Raw genomic sequence first — 17,924 nt, 5'->3', positions numbered from 1 at the left:
TTACTCACGGGTGCCGTCCTATCAGACACACCGTTTAGCTCTGTTAAGCCCCCGTTATCTTCATTTTCAACGGAAACTCAGATTGTCCGTCTAACAGGCCAAGTCAAAGTCAAGTTTTCCTGTGTAAACAGGTCGATGTTTACCACCACTCTGCGACATTTTATGTAGATCATGTAGTGTTAAACATGAGATTATTTTAATGTTATTCATTGCATGTGACGTCATAAGGTCGCTTAGCTAGCTGCTAGAACGATTATCTTTGGCAACAAATACGGCGGACTTAAACAAGGTAAGAGTAGCATAGAGTATGTTGTTATGATTATGATGGGAAGAAGTAAAAATGTCCAATAGCTATGCTAGCTTCTAACTCCTACTAGTACCTAGCTATGAGATGTTCATCTAGCCTTGCTTGATCTTGGCATCTTCAACGCACTTAACTGGTATGACGTCATCACCATTTATGGCACATAATTGAATTAAGCTAATTAGTTTTTTGGAAAACGAAAACATTGAGCTTGATCATTTTGATGCAGCACACGCAAATAATACAGCAGTATGAACATAGTGTAAATTTTGGTATCGAAATTTGGACCCGGGCCTTAAGCACTCGATGTTTAGCTACCAGATCGATGACCATGCAGAATCGATGTTTAGCTACCAGATCGATGTTTAGAGACGATGTTTAGAGACGTTTAGCTACCAGATCGAAGAGACCAGATATAAGGGCGTGTGATACGAATTGTTCTAACATAGAACTATTAATTTCTATTAATAGTGCTCTTACTACTGCTCTCACAAACATGCTCTCACAAACAGTGGTTACTCGCGGTTACTCTCACAAACAGCGGTTACTTAATAGATTCTGAACCACATAAAGTAAAAAATTTGGATTTTACACATGCATGTCAGAGTATGGTATAATGTGTTAGCCCACTCTTGAACCAATACAGTTACCAGTTACCATTGACTTAAAATTATGTACAGATGTCGAGCTCGGACTTCGAGAAGTCTTCGGGGATTTACGATAGAGATATTATGTGTCTACCAAGTTCTTTCTCATCTGCCAACAAAGTGGTAAAGATTCCTTGAGGGAAAGACTCACGTGAGTATTTGGCCAACAATGGTTTGGTGGGAAAAATAAGACTAAAATCTAGTATGACTGAAGACGAAATAATGAGGGAAATCTGCTAATGAGGGAAATCTGCTCGGTATTTGCGACACAACACGATGATCCAGAATTCAAATTTTCAATCTTATAACCATCTGGAGGAGGAGCAAAGTGGACAGCCGGGAGCGGTCAAAAGTCCCATTTACATACTTGCTGTAGATACTCTGAACGTGAGTCGTGTAGGGTGTACTTGTATGTTGTTCATATCAAGAGTTCATTAGGAAGAGTACGCAACTCCAATAGACTGTACACTAAAAGCATTCCTCCAATCTTACATCACAGATACTGGCTTGTAAATCAGCATGTGGATGTGGTTGCTACGTAAGGTTGGAGAAACGCCTTTTGCGTACTCTTCCTAATGAACTCTTGGTTGTATGTAAAAACTAGCTATGTACCGTATACCGCGAAATTTTCGAGGCACTTACATTTCATGGAATTGCCTCTAAAAATCGTAGCTTATCGGAAGCCATGCCTTGAATCTTTGCAACGTTATACAGATAATTCTAACAATTTTGGTTGACATAATTTTCTTGTAAGATTGCTAACCCAGAAAAATCCTCGAAAATTGAAGCCCCTCGAAAATTTCGCGGTATGTATGGCCTTTTTTCAATGTGTGCGCAGCAGTTACGTGGTGATGATCCACAAAGCAGTGAGAATGATGAAGTGAAAGAAGACGAAGAGAGTGATGCGGAAGATGATGCACTGCCAGTTATCTGCGTAAGGAAACATGTGTAGTGCATTCGACTTCCACAAGGCCCATGGATGTTCTATCAAGCGGCTACAGGTGTTATTAAACGTTGTTATGATTACACCGATTATACACCACAGTGCGTACATAAATGTGATATCGGACTCAAACTCAGACTCAGACTCAGGCCCACCCATTCACACCATCTGAGGACACTATAATTATACAATAATTATGTCAAAAGTGTACACCTGATATCAACTAAAATGCTGTTGTTAAGTTAAGTGCTCTGTTCCAAAATCATGCATATTTAGGGTACTGTTACAAAATCAGTCATAGCATGTCTGGACAGACGCTCTTTACTACTTCCGCAATAGGTTCAACTTTAATAACCATCTGAAAGTGACGTTTGTAGGGGAACCAGCTGTAGACGAAGGTTGGTAATTTGCAGTACTACATGTACAATGTTCAGTGTGTATACCGTAGTTCTATGCTATATATAATACTAAGCACAGCTAAGTAGATTTTGAGACTGGATTTTGAGTAGCTGAGTTTGTTGCCACACCTATTCCAAATTCGCTCTTTTGGTAAATACCACTTGAAGAACCATCCATAATTCTTTTTTACATAATAAGCACCATTTCCAGATTCTATTTGTTTGGTGCTAAACGAGTATGCTATTATATTTTTGATCTTCAGGTGGGCCGTTGCGAGAGTTCCTATATATTTTGATGGGTAGGAATAACAACATTTTCTGTGGTCCAGAAAATTGCCGTGCCCTCAGTCACAACCTTCCTGAGGTCTTCTACTACGTGGGGCAGATGATTGCCGTATCCTTGGTTCATGGTGGCACGGATACTGTTGCCGACTACATTGCTAATGGAATGACTGGGCCATCTGTGTCATCTGTTCCAGATTCCAGATTCTGAAAGATAGCTAAGGTGTGTGTCGTGTGTCAATGTATCTTGCTGAGACAACGACCGTCTACTAAACTTATGGCATTTCGAAGTATCCATCGAAGAAGTAGACAATGTAGACAAAGAAAGGATTATCACTGCCATGGCCTTGCACTTCAGTATATCCGTCTGTAAAATCAGTTAATCAATGGGCTGGAGACTTTGCAGGTAAAGATAATTAAACGAGTAGGGTAAGGCAACGCTCTAATAAGTACTACGATGTGCTTGGTAACACAATAATTATGTTTGTTATGTAGATTAGATCATGGAGGTCATTCAGAGATCTCCTTCGACTACGAAGAAACTTTTTAGTTTTTAAGTTTTCAAATCCAACCAATCTGACAAGATGTACTCTCTTTTTAAATCTGAGTTCTCACCAGAGGGAAGCACTAATGTACTGGGTGGCATTCACCAACAAGATCGACTCTTATAATAGTACATTGATTGTGTAATTTTTTGGTGCAGATTGGTGCAGAGACTGGTGGAAAGTTGAATGTCGAGAATGATCGTGGTGAAACGAGGAGTTACACCTTATGATATTGTTCAGTTTGCCACAGGTGCTCCGGCTTCCTTAGACAAAACATATCGATTTCCTGCATACCACGGAACGTGTCAGCGCTTACACATCGGTGGACATCTCTCCATAAGCGTTCTATTCGTTCGTTAAGGATTGATGATCCACTGCACTGCTGCTAGAATGTTGTTCGACCTTTCCCCGCCTATCCCCGCCTAAATCTGAGCGAACTTTGTTAGGCAGTCCATGCTCCTCTAGCTGCTTCAATAAAATTAATGATTGCAGGACAGTAATTGCCTTGTTGTTAGGCGAACATTTTAAGAACACAATGGTACGCGAGTATCCGTCAATGGCACCATGAGTCCATGGGTCCCTCCGAGTAGTAGGTTCCAGTGACGCTTCTCCGTAGCTGAGTGTTTATTGGATCTACACAATGTATTGAGGCTCTTGTACGTGACCGGGCTCTAGGAAAACCGGACAAGCAGCACTATTGACCAAAATAGAATAACAGCCAAAAATCATCAAAACAGTTTTTATCGTGCACCTACTAGTGAAGTTTTAAGCTGTACTTGCTTACCATAAGAGCAGGCGAGGACGGCCACTCAACACAAATAATTTTAACTGTACGTGACGTCACACGTAACGGGATTTTCCCTTGCGCAAGGGCGTATCTCAATTGTGCATTACTAGCTACACAGTATATGAACAGCATGAGCTCAGGCAACGCTTCTAAGACGGCTAAGGCTATTAACGACATATTGAGGTTGCCTCAAGAAGACCATGAATCATATCAGAATGGCTAGACCTCGAGAAACCGATAACATGGACGGCACAGGAACAACACAGTAATCAAAATGAAACAGAAGAATAATAATACAAAAAGACATGGGGGGTACTGACTCTAGGTTTGAGTCTCGCTGCAAGGTACAATTTTAGGCTTTAACCCTTTCCCAGCTTTAGCCGTCATATGACGGCAGCGGTAGTGATAATTTTCAAAAAATCGTTGTGGGCGCTGTGTTGGAGCTATGCGCAGGTACCAGCACATGCTGCTCTTTCACGTGGTATCTTTAATATCTTGCCTCGAGGTACACTTCATGCAGAAAAGTGACTGTTTGATAATGTTTCAAGATCTTCGTAGTACAACCTCAGCGAGGTTCTAGGGCAGCTAGGGCAGCTAGACAGTGAGAATAACGATGCTTATGGCCTTGTTGAGTAAGAGGACAGTACTAATTTTCAGAGGTCAAGCTATAAATATAGAGCCTGAAGAGCCGGCTCCTGAGCATGAACCAAAGTCCTGGACCTTGTAAGTAAGTATGGAGTATCATATGTAGTGGTATGCTTAGTCTAGTTAAAACATTTCCCGGGAAAAGAGCGTCTGCCGATACGACCTCGCACAGAAGTTTCTGCTGATCCTGATTGAACCATGTTACCGTGAGAACATTGAGAACACTTACTTAGTGTCTTTAGTGACTTCATGCGCCTTCATTGTGAAATGTGTAAAAAAAATCGTTAATTAGTGGGGGGTGGTCAGTTGCTAGGTAACGATGATGATGTCATGGTACCCCCAGGATATAGTTGCAAGTTGCAAGTGATTACAATGCATTGTTCATGAGATAAGTATTTTTAAACAAAAATTATTCTGTATTATTTTTGTTTTTTTAATTAAAGCCGGGAAAGGGAAGGGTTAACTTTTAACAATAATTGTTCTTGCCTTTGTTTATGATGGCGACATTCAACATGAAACAGATCCATTGGAAGCAGCGCTTGTACGGATCCCTTCACGCACCACGCTCTCGGTCCAATGGAGCTCTCTGTGATGGAAGACGAGGACGTTACAACTTTTGTGCGTGACACCTGTGGATGCAAACTTGTCACATAACAAAGATGAGAATGGCCTGCAATGGACAAATTTCGGCCTGCACTAATCGTAGCGATGGTGTGGTGGTTGAATCTCGACACGGAGGAACAGCAGTTATGTACTCGGTTTTTCAGATTTATCTACCTGTAAATTAAAATACACATATCACACGCACTAAAAAATGCTTTGCGTATGTATTTATTGATAGGTATTGTGCATTTATTACACATCATTATTACACATCAAGAAATCCACACGCAAACACGAACAGCGTATTTTTGTGTATGAATTTCATGATGTGTACTCCCGCTAGGTACGCTTACATGGGTACACATAAAGAAATCTGTACGCACGCCGCACGCCACAGAAATGCCGGCTCAGTACTCTCAACGCGGGAAAATGGACTGTTACACGGCAACAAGCACCGACTACCAGCTAACACTTTGTCATACGAGTGCTTTGGTCATACGAGTGCTTTGTGCTGAACTACCCGGTAGAGTCCCTGGGTTTTGAAAGACTGACATCAGACCCTCAAGCACCTCAAAGACGTTAGTATGGAAGCTGTACAAGGGGGACATTGCAATGGGCTACTCTACATTTTGCAAATTGTGGAGACAGCTACTTCCCTACCTGGTTGTGACAAAGCAGCCTATGACTGATCTGTGCCAGCAGAACAGCACAGCACTCTCTCGTGCTGTCAACACGCCACTAGAGTGCGACCCTGACAGCCTACATGGAGCATCTGGACAAACTTTAAGACAGTATGCGACAGTATGCGACCAGTGCAGAGTGACTATCCGCTCACACTACCGCCGCTGTCTTCAAACACTCGTCCGAACTCTTTGGATATCGACGCTTTTGATTACGCTCAACAGGTAGGGATCTGTAATAATAGACATAAACATAATAATACGTGCATAATAATGTGTGAGAAATGTTTGCAAATCTTGCAGGTACACTATCCCCTGCAACCAGGTACTTTTTAGTACCTCGGAAGTGCTTGGGGTGTGCTGTGAGGCAATTCCCCGCCAAATGAATTTCCTCTGTGATGAGGCGGGAATCTGTGGCAAGGGGGCAAACGTTGTGGTTAGCCAGCTTCACTACTACTTTGAGCATCATGGCCTAGGTGAGATTCAATACACACATCCAATAATTTTTATGTGATGAAGGGACACAAACTAAAATAAATTATCCTATTTACAGGTGAGAAGACAGTGTATTTGCATGCCGATAATTGTTCTGGACAGAACAAAAACAGAACAAAAACAACACCATGGTTCAGTACCTGCTATGGCGCTCGATGACCACTCACATCACTCTCTCATTTCTGGTAGTTGGACACACCAAATTTTCTCCGGACTGGTGCTTTGGGCTCGTCAAGAGACTAGGACAGAAATCGGAAGCCTTCAGGCGGTTTGTACATAAAAATCAGATTATAGGTAGCTTATTGCTGATAAAGAAATTGTGGTATGTAAAGGATTTTAATAATTATTAAGTTCGACTCATCCTTGTGACCATGAACGAGGCGCATTGACGGCTTCGTCACTGGTGTAGCCTCGATTCCAGGCCGCTGAGAAAGGCGGCTGGTATACACATGCGCCAGAATTACCAAGAATCTTGGTAAATCGTAAATTGTAGTATAATGCTATTTTTATAGCACCTACGTGTGTAGATAGGCTCCCAAAAACATAGAAGTTAGCCAATTGTACACATTGCAGTGCGGTCAATTATTAGTCAGTTTACAAAAGCCCCATTTAGCTCGTATAAATAAGCAGTAAACTGTACAACACACTTGTACCACTTACAGTTTGACTTGGAAGCCCAGCTTGTAGTGGATAGCAACGGTGGAGTTGTGGCAAGTTTCTTTGCACCAATCTTTAGGAAACTCCCACATTTCCATGTGATGTCCATGTGATGTCCGGTGTTGTTGCCACAAAGAAGCACAGCGACTCTGTGGGGAAGGAGCACAACATTCTGAAGGAGGATGGTGTTAAGCTGGATCAGGATGAGATGCCTTCAGAGATTGTACCCAAGGGTCTGTCACTTCAGCGGCAGTCTATGATAAGATCCGAGAGTTCTGCCCTGTCGCGTGCCATCTGCTTCCACGGCCAGACAGTCGACAGCCATCTCCAGAGTCCCTCCTCTCCCAGCCATCCACCCCCTGCCAAGAGGCTGTGGACAGTGTGGCCAACTTGGTCACAACAAGAGGAGCTGTACTCTGGACTCTTCTCCCAGCTAGACATCTGTGTTACCCGGTTCGCCACACATTGACAGAATAATAACCTGCGAGTAGTAGACAGGGTGTTAAAAAGCCTCTGTTGGATCTAGACACCTAAGATTATCCTTACCTGAAGTTACTTCTTGTTCGTAGGGAACCAAGTAATTTGAGTCAGTATTGTGCCGGTAATATTGCCGCGGCAAAACATTTTTACCGGGACATTTGCCGCGGCAATATTTTTACTGGGACAATTGCCGCGGCAAAACTGTTTGCCTCGGTAAATACCGAGACGATTGCCCCGGCAAAAAGCAAAATTTGTAAATACCGCTCCAGAATGTTTACTGAGCCATTTACCGCGGCAAAAACTTTAACGGGCATTTTGCCGCGGCAAAATCGCGTGATTGCACAAGGCCGCTTACAAACTAGTACTAGCCATAAAGAAGCTTAGCTTAGATTCGACATGGACGACTCAGACGACGATTTCTTGCCCAGCAGGACATCTACAGCAAGAAGACTCCATAGTATTATATAGTGAAGCGCTAGTTTATACATAGCTCTACCGGTAGTAGATCTACTGCTGATAGGCTAAGTACGGTGCTAGAGCAATACTGGAGAAGCCGATGAACTAAGCCCATACAACAAGGATGCCCATACAACAAGGAATAAAATGGTGCAACATGTGTTGCCATAACTTTAAATGCTCAGCCAGCGGAAATCAAAAATTTTATTTTATGGATCAGCCTATCATATGCTTGACTAAGCTTGATTTTCACATCATATGAATGTAACAGTGCTAAGATAATATACAATTTGAAGTACAATACGTTACAATACGTTACAATACGTACATGTATTACTCACCGATCTATGAAATTTACAAGCTCCTCACATAAAGACTGTTCATTACTGCTAATTCTATTTTAGCTATACTATACTTACACTACTGATATTCTAGCTAATCTATACTACTTGCCAGAGTGAGCCCTCTTTCACCGTCCTGGCACACCATAGCCCAAACCTTCTGGGTGGTAGGCGATAGGTCATTGCAGAAGTCGGTGACAACTGAAGCATCACACTTTGGAAGAAAGTCGTTTCAGGAGTGATGATAGGAATTTTCTCACTTTGCCAAAATGCAGAGAACAATTCTCTTGATAATCCCACTCCATCAATACCTGAACAATGTTCGGGTTGTTACGATACACTTCTCAAAGACGACCAACCTCGACTTGGTGCACGCCATTCAATGTTAATCGCAATAGTTGAAGCGGCTTCTGTGCAATAAAAGGTGCATACATGCTAACACTTGCACGCCCTAACAACTGCATGCATGTGTACTACAAATTAATTCCAGATGTGAACAATTATACAAGTTAAATCACCCAATGGCATAATTATTTATTACTACTTACAGAACAGATGACCCTTTGTCTTCATTGTCATCAGTCTCATCAGTCTCAGTTAGGTCCATAAAATTGGCGAGGTCAGGAGAAACGTCATCCTGCATCATACTATGGTCGTTGTAGATTGGGCTACCCAGAACACTCGATTCTCTCGGAACACTCGATTCTCTTGGAACCCTCACAAAACAAAGTTACGTATGCACAAAATACAAGATACAAAATCATTACTCAACAGAGGCTATAATTTTTTTAGAGCACAGTCCCACATACTTGCACTTACAGTAGTGTTCTCAGCAGTTACAAGTGTGAATGCTTGGATTCCAGCTGCTCTGAGTGACCCCTCATCACACAAAACCCGCCAATGGGGTACGTCACTGACAAGCAGACGAAAATGTCTCAGGTTGATGCACTCCTGTGATCCAACAAAAGCAGTGAGCTCCTAAGAAAAGAACCTTCAACCCAATAACCACTAATTTATAACTTAAACTACCTTCACATCATCAGAGCCGTTGAATCTTCTTGAAACACGCTGTCCGCTGTCCATTGGGGAGTCTGACCCGAATGTGGACCACACCATCAAGTCCTTCAGCAGGTTCGGGAATCACTGACCCTTTCATGTCACGTTTCGTTTGTACCACTGTAATTAAAATTGTTATAGTAATGTTACCTCATCTATTCGTAACTTTCTAGCTTCTTCCTCGTTATTTTCTACACGTATCCTGTATCCTTTCCTGCAGTGCACGTTAATGCAAAGGTCACACACACATACACATTTCTTGATCTCGCTATCGGCATACTCTTCATCTTGTTGATGCATAATGGCACGAGTCTAAAAGTACAAGGAAGAGGGCAATAAATCAAATGTTAATACTTGCACATACCACTTCAATGGGTTCGCGTAGAGAGCCCAGAGTTGAGTCAGTGATGGGGGCCGATCTGGTCATCATCATCAGTTGCAGCAGAAGGCAGTGGGATCTGGTCATCAATATCAGTTGCAGTTTCAAGTTGACCAGTAGGAGACGTCTACCTAGCCTTGGGTCCCGTGGCACACTTGAGACTTGAGATTTAACCACTTTCTAAAATAAAAATGAACTTTAAAGTAGCGGCTAACAAAAAGCAAAGTCACACAAACTGCAATAGACCTCACTCCGACCTCTGACCCCCTACACGTGTACACATGACCAGTTCAACACAATAAAGGTTTGCAGGAGGTTAGGGGGAGCCTCTTTGTGCCTGTCATAGATTACTGTGTTTCTGTGGAGGAAAATACAATGAGATGTGTGCTACACTGCACTTCAGTGACACAGTGCTAGCTAGCATGCACAGCAAATACTTGCATGGTATGGTCAAAATTGGGAGTTCCCTAAAAGCATGCAGTATATAGCAATGCGCAATAATTGTAGATAATTAGTCATAGTACCAAAGAGAATGCATGGATGCTAATACTCAATACGGCGGTAACATTTCTTCACATTGAGGGGGCGCTTATATAATTATATAATTATGGATAATGCACTTCATACTGTGGAGTAAACAAGCAACTTGCCTCAATTTCAGTCAGTGAAGGACCTTATATAAACTTTGCCCACCTGTTCCCTTAACTGATTGACACTGAAAAAAGGATGAAAGGTCTTCCCACGTCTAGCTCTCATCACTGATTTTAAGGGTGAAAATGACACTGTTACCGGGGCTGCTTTACAAAACTCGTAAGGTTTTCCTTTTAGTTGGGGGTAGAGACAAACAATCAGGAAATGCAACTCTTCAGCAGAGAGATAGTCGGCAATTTCTAGCCGGTCTTCAGCGGTGAACCATTTGCTGCCGAGTCCCATTCGGCACAATTGTCCCTCTCTTAGGGACAGTACTGCAAACAGGCACAACCTTCCACACTTTGGTTTTTTTCCTGTTCCGTCCAAAGGAGGAAAAACGAGAGCCGCCCGATAGAAATTAAGAATCCGACGGTTAAAGGGTTAAGAATATAAATTAACACGATAACTACCTTACCAGATGAGTACCAGATGAGTATAAGATATTAATTCCTTCGGATTTACTTGGACACGAATTGCAGATATTTTGCAAATTAGATCCACGCTCTATAGGGAATTTCAAGGGAAGCAAGATTTAGTGATGTTGACCTTGACAGTGAAATAAGAGAAATCTTGGTGAGAGGATGGTAATTGGTCAATTGAGACAAAAGAACATAATTATGTGACAGGCTCTAGGAAAACCGGACTTTTCGCGCAGATACATGAGAGCTACAGAATGACACCTCCATAGCGTTTTGCGATCCGAAGTTATGGAGGCGATCTCTTACATTTCGAACGAAAAATAGCCTCTAGAAAACGTCATTGAAATTGAATGGTTTCCGCCTACATTTGCATGCGTGATAACGTTCATTAAATTCCGCCTACGTTCGTATGCGTGAGCATGCGCAATAATTAGTAGGCCAATAATTAGTAGGCCATGTGCATTTGAGTCAGTATTGTGCCGGTAATATTGCCGCGGCAAACCGGGACATTTTTACTGGGACAATTGCTGCGGCAAAACTGTTTGCCTCGGCCCCGGCGAAAAGCAAAATTTTGTGGATGTTTGTGGATGGGTAAATACCGCTCCAAAAAATTTGCCGTGGCAAAAATGTTTACCAGGGCTTGAAAATCAGGTGACTGTCACAAGTCCGATTCACCTTTAGCAAGACATGATATCTGAAATAGAACAGCATGTCTGTGACACACTTATGACGCTGCATTGAAGCGGGAAGAAGTCAGGTGTTAAGATTATTTCGACAAACACGCAATAGCAGTTTATACGAATTAAGTGTTTGCATTGGAGACATTTGTGAATGTTTAGAGAATTATCCTACAGCTGCTACTGGCTTCCCTGGAATAAATCTTCCTCCTCGAGAGTATACTGGTGAGGTCTTACTAGCTACTGTGTACTTTTTGCACCCTTAATTAATTAAAAAGGAGCTCCTGTGGCCAGCTATTGAACTGGCAGAAAGTCCCATACGAACCCCACAAAACAATCTACCGTACTTTGAAATAGTGTAGAATGAATATCCAGGGGGCTTTATTTCTAAGAAGTACGGTATAGAAATGGGTACAACTATACTGTGTTCTTTTTATTACCGTAATCCTCCTCAGGTTCCAGAGGACAACCGAGTTACTGTCTACCATTGGAGCAAGTGGAATTTCAGATAAGCCGTTGATCAGACGAAGAATGAGATTGTGTGTTCGAACGTTGTACTCTTCACTGTCCGATTCACAAGTTGATGATTTGGTGAGAAATAATTATTGTACAGAGGCACCCACATGCTGGTTTTAGAAGCCGATATAAGGCGGCTTCTCTCGAACGAGTTGACCCCGCTGGAATTGCAGTAAGGTGGTACAGACGTGTAATGCCTTGTGGCACATTGATGGTAATATGTCACTCATATGTCACTCATTAGGTGGAAGTTAGTAATCCACGGTGGCGACTTGTAACGTATTTGCAGTGCTCCAATAACAATCGAGCGACTGCAACAGTTTAGTTTACTAAAGCTGCAAGTACATATGGGTGCCCCTCCAGAGTTCGTTCAGATTGTGGTGGTGAAAACATTGACGTAGCTCAAATCATGCTTTGTTTCCGAGGAGTTGGTCATATTACTGGGCAATTCACTAGAAACCAACGAATAGAAAGGGATGTGTTTGAGAACAGCCTTCGTGTATTCTATGATCTGTTCTATGTGCTATGTGCTTGAAGACAGGGGTGTTCTTGACCCAGACAATGAGTTGCATATTTTAGCACTTCACTTTATCTTTGTACCCAGAATTCGAAGGTCTCTAGAGGCATTTCGAAATGCATGGAATTCTCACGGGTTGAGCTCAGCTCAGCACTCCTCTACGAAGTTTTCCGTTTTCCACTATCAAGACAGAGATGGAACGAACTCTCAGTCTGAGGACGATAGTGACGAGGGACGATAGTGACGAGTCAGACACGTCTGAGAATGACATTGAAACAATATTAACACAGGCAATAAACCCACTACAAGTGAGCGATGTGCAGGGTGGATCTGTAGCCCTTCGTATAGTTATTCCACGCAGTCCAGTGAACTAATAACAACCTTGAATCATTGCATGTGATGTGAATAATGCCTTTGTCTGTGTCTGTATAATGTCTTTTGCTCTGTGTCTTTTGCATATATTAACGTAAATACTCAACATCCTCAATATCAACATTTATCATGGGTCCTGTTTGACATACACAACTTGACGTATTAACGTACACGTACCTCTCCTCTAAGTCCTCTTGTTCAACGCTCACTCCAGCTTTTCTTAGGTCCTGACAGACAGAGGTAAAGATTTGTGATTGCAGCTGTCTCATCTGCAAGGCATAATTAATAGAAAGTCTAGGGTTTGATTATTCTATAAAACTATAAAACGCACACCGAGGGCAGGGCGCCCACATAAATTCATAATACCCTCAGTCGGATAGATGCATAATTATTAACATGTAGAAGGCTTACCTTCTGAGCTTGACATCGTCTCCTCCCTCCTCCAGGGTGCAGGTCGTCTGGGGCAGTCAGATGCTTTGACACATACTCCTTTTTTTTTGCCGAGAGAAGGAGCTGCTGCTTTCGCAGCCCCTTCTTCAGCCCGTTTGTCTTTGTTTGGGAGACATGGGCCAGTGTCTCGTCATTTGGCAAGCTGCAAATGAGATAGTACACAACATGTAGCTACACTCACTGGGCTTGAGATATAACAATTAGTTTCGACACCTGGCCACTGGGCCAACATCTTGATAAAGTTTTCGATTTGTCAAGTACCATGTTGACAATTTCGTTGGCATCCACAAGTTGGCGAAGTGCAGGTACTTGCCCAGATCCACAGCGGCCTCTGTCTGCACCTTGATGCTCTTCGAGCCACCTGACAGACTCCCAAGATAGCTGCATGGATAAAGAAAGGCCTGATTTGAAAAGAACAGACAGCGTAGAGCCAAACCTTTGTCTACCGACTGTGGTATGCTGCACTGCTCTCACTGGGTTCACTGTGCTGCTTGTGTTCTCTGTGAAAAGTAAGGTAGCGTAAGTATGCACAACTTGAAATACAGCAGTAATGCTCTTACATCTCCTTGACAATAACTGCCTTGGGAGGCCCTAACCAGCATCAGATACGGCCTCATTGGTTAGTTGGGAGTGTCGTTTGCCCTGATACAGATGCTTCATGATGGTCATTCCACACCCTGGCACTTTGCATGTGAATCCTGGAAAATGTTCACAATGACACTAACTATTGAACAAGAGTTTGACTTACCTTTAAAAAATTGCACTTTTTCTTCTGGAGTTTTTGGCACAGTGACTTGTTCTTGGATAGGGCTGGCTTGAGTTGGTTCTTGGAGATGGCTGGCTTGAGTTGGTTCAGGGTTAGGAGGTTCTTGGATAGGGCTGGCTTGAGTGGTTTTTGAGGTCTGCTGGCAAGAAGTTGTAGACTTGCCATTTGTCCAGAAGTAAGTTGTCATCTCTGACAAGTCTGCAGGGTAGCCCTTGATGCTGAGACTAGCACAGATGTCCATTGCACAATCTCCCTGGACTGATCTTTATGCTGCTGGACGGAGAACTTGCTGGGTTGTAGACTGAGAACTTGCTGGTTTGTAGACTACCTGGCTTTTATACACCCAGACCCTCAGGTGCTACGAAGAATGTTACTGGCTAATGGTGACAGGAAAACTGTGAAAAAACACTATCAGCTGCAGGACAGCTGCTAATTGCGACCTGCACTTGATAACACGCGGAGATATGGAGATACGGAAGGGGGGATGGTCCTAGCCTAGTTGGGCGGAGCCAGAAGGGCAACTGTCTCCACCTAGTTAGGTGGAGCCCCACTGTTGCTGACAGGAGGGTCTCTGCCCACTGTCGCTGACGGTCCTAGCCTAGTTGGGCGGGGCAACTGTCTCCACCTAGTTGGCTGGAGCCCCACTGTTGCTGACAGGAGGGACAAGGAGCCAGAAGGGTCTCTGCCTAGTTGGGTGGAGCCCCACTGTCGCTGACAGGAGGGATGGTCCTAGGCGGAGCCCGCCTAGTTGGGTGGAGTTCTGCATAGTTCTAGCCTAGCCTAGCCATGACCAAATGTCTCCTGCATATTGTTGAAGAACAAGTTGTGTGACCAAAAGTCCTAGCCTAGCCAGGAGGGCTGTGACTAAAAGTAGGCGTGACCAAATGTCTCCTGCATATTGTTGAAAAAGAACAAAGTTGCCTTGACCAAAAGTCCTAGCCTAGCCAGGAGGGCTGTGACCAAAAGTCCTAGCCTAGCCAGGAGGGCCGTGACCAAATGTCTCCTGCATATTGTTGAAAAAGAACAAAGTTGTAGCCTAGCCAGGAGGGCTGTGACCAAAAGTCCTAGCCTAGTTGGCTCCGCCCAAAGAATCCTAGCCTAGCCGTGACCAAATGTCTCCTGCATATTGTTGAAAAAGAACAAAGTTGTAGCCTAGCCAGGAGGGCTGTAATCAAAAGTCCATGGCTAGGTCCCTGAGGGATTACCTATCCTCATGGCGGCTACATTACCCTGGGTATATTAAGTCCCTGAGGGTCCCTATCCTCATGGCTAGGTCTAATATGGCCCTGAGGGATTGCCTATCCTCATGGCTATATTAACCTGGGTATATTAGGTCCCTGAGGGATTGCCTATCCTCATGGTTAGGGATTGCCTACTCATGGGGCTGGCCCTGAGTTCCTCATGGCTACATTACCTTAACCTGATGATTGCCTAGCCTATTAATCATAACTCTCATAACTCATTATGAACAACAATAGACAAGCCATGACACTTATAAACAAATCATTTATAAACAAATCATTTCAGTTCGAGTCTACTGTGTTTGTTCTCTTTGTCCTGTACATGTTGTTGTCCACTCTTGAAATCCGATGAAATGTCCACTCCCCTGCATTATGAACAACAATAGACAAGTCATGACAATGTAAAGATAGATGTACAAACAGATAGAGTGTAAAGTCTGCCAGGAGGGCAAATGTCTCATGTCTTAGGAACAAAGTCATAGCCTAGCCATAAGGGTAGACCAGCCATGAGGGATTAATTGGTGATGTAACCTAATGTCTCCAGTCTTATTGTTGAAAAGAACAAAGTCCTAGCCTAGCCATGAGGGCAGCTTAAGTGGTGATGTAACCTGAGTCAAAATTAAGTGGTGATGTAATCTAAGTCAAGAACCATGAGGGTTCAAATCTACCTTCTAAACAGCCCTGAGGCCATGACCTGTAAACCTTAAAACCATAAGGGATGCCCTGAGGCCCTCATGTATATGGCATGAGGGCTTGGAGCCCTCATGTATAGGGCCCTCGGGGTACTATTACACTGTCACCCCAGTAGCTATGGCCCTAACCCAAACCCTAACCGTTAGTGCACTTAACCACAACTCTAGCTGTTGTTAGTGCACTTAACCACAAGCTGTTGTTACAGCACTTTTAAGCACCTTTGCAACACATGAACACCAAGCATGAAACCACAAAGAAACCACAATGAACTATTGATAGTGAACTGTGGTTACAGAAATCTGCACGTTACATGTAGTGATGTTACCTCTGCTCATGTGACCAGAAAAAGAACTCACATGGCATATACTTGAGCTAGCTAGCTAGAGAATTAGAAGGCAATATTAAAATGTCTTGGTATACCTATCCTCCTGGAGATTCCACTGGTACATGTAATGAAGCAGTTGATGTTCGGTGGACACATTTTCATCCCCAGCTGGCTATCCAACAAACGCCACAAGCCTTCTCAATGCAAGCCTTCTCAGCACAGACACAGGTACGTACGTACGTAGTTTACATAAGTAAGTTATAGATGTAAAAAGGCTTCCAGTGATTAAGTACTAATATCAACACATACAGGATATTGATCACCACAGGATATTGATCACCCTGGTCTGAGCTCTGGTAAGCCAAGCTACAAGTACATTGTTCGCATAATAAATCCACAGCAAAGAAGTAAACATGTTACTAAGATGTGGCATGGTGTGGCATGGTGTGAATGAAAGATTCAAGAGTGTAGATCAACTAAAACAGAAACTTTCATCTGATTTTGGAGACAAACTACCTTCCGTTTCAGATATGGAGTGGTTACCTTGAGAAAAGCTCAAAACGTTGGATTGAGGATAATCGCGATTTGGAGGCTATGTACAAAGTAGCAGAAGTTTGTGATGAAATAACTATTTGGTGTGATGCTCGAGGTGAATGCTCGAGGTGAATGTGATAGTGTACCGGCTAAAGGTGCTAACAAGAAAAGGAAGCTAACTGAGCACGAAGATGCACCTGTAGTGAAACGACAAGACAAGATTGACCAGGTAACGTCAGAACTACAGCAGAAGCATGGGGAAAAGTTTGGAATGCCTCAACTACGTATATGGGCCAGAATGATCTTAAACAACCAGCACAACAGTACTGACACACCACCATCTTTTCCCCTTTTCAATGATAATGTGAAACGGGCTAATAAGCGTGACGGTTTAACTGAAGCTCTTACTACTGCTGCAACAGCTGTTGTTGGGATGCTGAAAGGCAATGACCCTAATCCTAACACCCAATCAGTAGTATCCCCTGGAAAAAAGGCTCGTATTTCTGGTCAGTACTTAGAGCATCTCGAATGACTCAAGTCTCTACAAGAATCTGGAGTACTAACAAGCGCAGAATTCAGTGAACAAAAAGAATATGCATTAAAGAACATTAGAAAGCTGAATGATTAAATTGAATTGGACTTTTGCTCATTATGACACACTCACATAATAGTTATGTAGGTGATTGTCCCTTTATTATTAAGATGTATTGCATCCAACCAAGGCAGTCAGTAGATGTTACACTTGTAAATGCCATGAGAATAAGTTCTTCCAGTTCTTGCTCATTTAGTACTTGAATTAAACAATCGTAACTTCTTAAATAGCTCTTGACTTCGGAAAAGCATTCCTCAATTGGCATTATGTCGGGAGAGTATGGTGGTAAAAATAGAACCATAGCACCTGTTTCTTCAATCAGTTGTATTGCACAATCTACATGATGGATTCTGGCATTATCAAGAACCACTACACTTCTGGGGTTAGTTCCATTGAAAGGAAGAAGCTGAGGTTGTAAACAACGCTCAACAAAA

At 42.9% G+C, this 17,924-nt stretch overlaps 4 long non-coding RNA genes across 4 annotated transcripts; 2 read left to right on the top strand and 2 right to left on the bottom strand.

The window, feature by feature from the left end:
* Window positions 1-2,548: 2,548 nt before the first annotated feature.
* LOC135350373 (uncharacterized) lies at window positions 2,549-6,617 on the top strand. The gene is made up of 4 exons (XR_010399129.1): window positions 2,549-2,980; window positions 3,075-6,059; window positions 6,138-6,310; window positions 6,388-6,617. It is a non-coding gene; the product is annotated as an uncharacterized LOC135350373 (long non-coding RNA).
* Window positions 5,932-7,676, bottom strand: LOC135350375 (uncharacterized). Its single transcript, XR_010399132.1, has 4 exons — window positions 6,990-7,676; window positions 6,470-6,568; window positions 6,174-6,245; window positions 5,932-6,067 (listed from the first exon to the last, which is right to left on the bottom strand). It is a non-coding gene; the product is annotated as an uncharacterized LOC135350375 (long non-coding RNA).
* An 809-nt stretch (window positions 7,677-8,485) lies between these two features.
* Window positions 8,486-10,952, bottom strand: LOC135349629 (uncharacterized). The gene is made up of 4 exons (XR_010398953.1): window positions 9,684-10,952; window positions 9,293-9,631; window positions 8,812-9,241; window positions 8,486-8,673 (listed from the first exon to the last, which is right to left on the bottom strand). It is a non-coding gene; the product is annotated as an uncharacterized LOC135349629 (long non-coding RNA).
* A 4,115-nt stretch (window positions 10,953-15,067) lies between these two features.
* On the top strand, window positions 15,068-17,614 carry LOC135350612 (uncharacterized). Its single transcript, XR_010399210.1, has 2 exons — window positions 15,068-16,592; window positions 16,693-17,614. It is a non-coding gene; the product is annotated as an uncharacterized LOC135350612 (long non-coding RNA).
* Window positions 17,615-17,924: the final 310 nt, after the last annotated feature.

This window comes from Halichondria panicea, chromosome 16 (genome assembly GCF_963675165.1).
Source record: "Halichondria panicea chromosome 16, odHalPani1.1, whole genome shotgun sequence".
In the NCBI taxonomy this organism is placed as follows: domain Eukaryota; kingdom Metazoa; phylum Porifera; class Demospongiae; order Suberitida; family Halichondriidae; genus Halichondria; species Halichondria panicea.
Note: the sequence above shows the minus strand (reverse complement) of the source record. Positions and strands in the feature narration are given on the sequence as shown.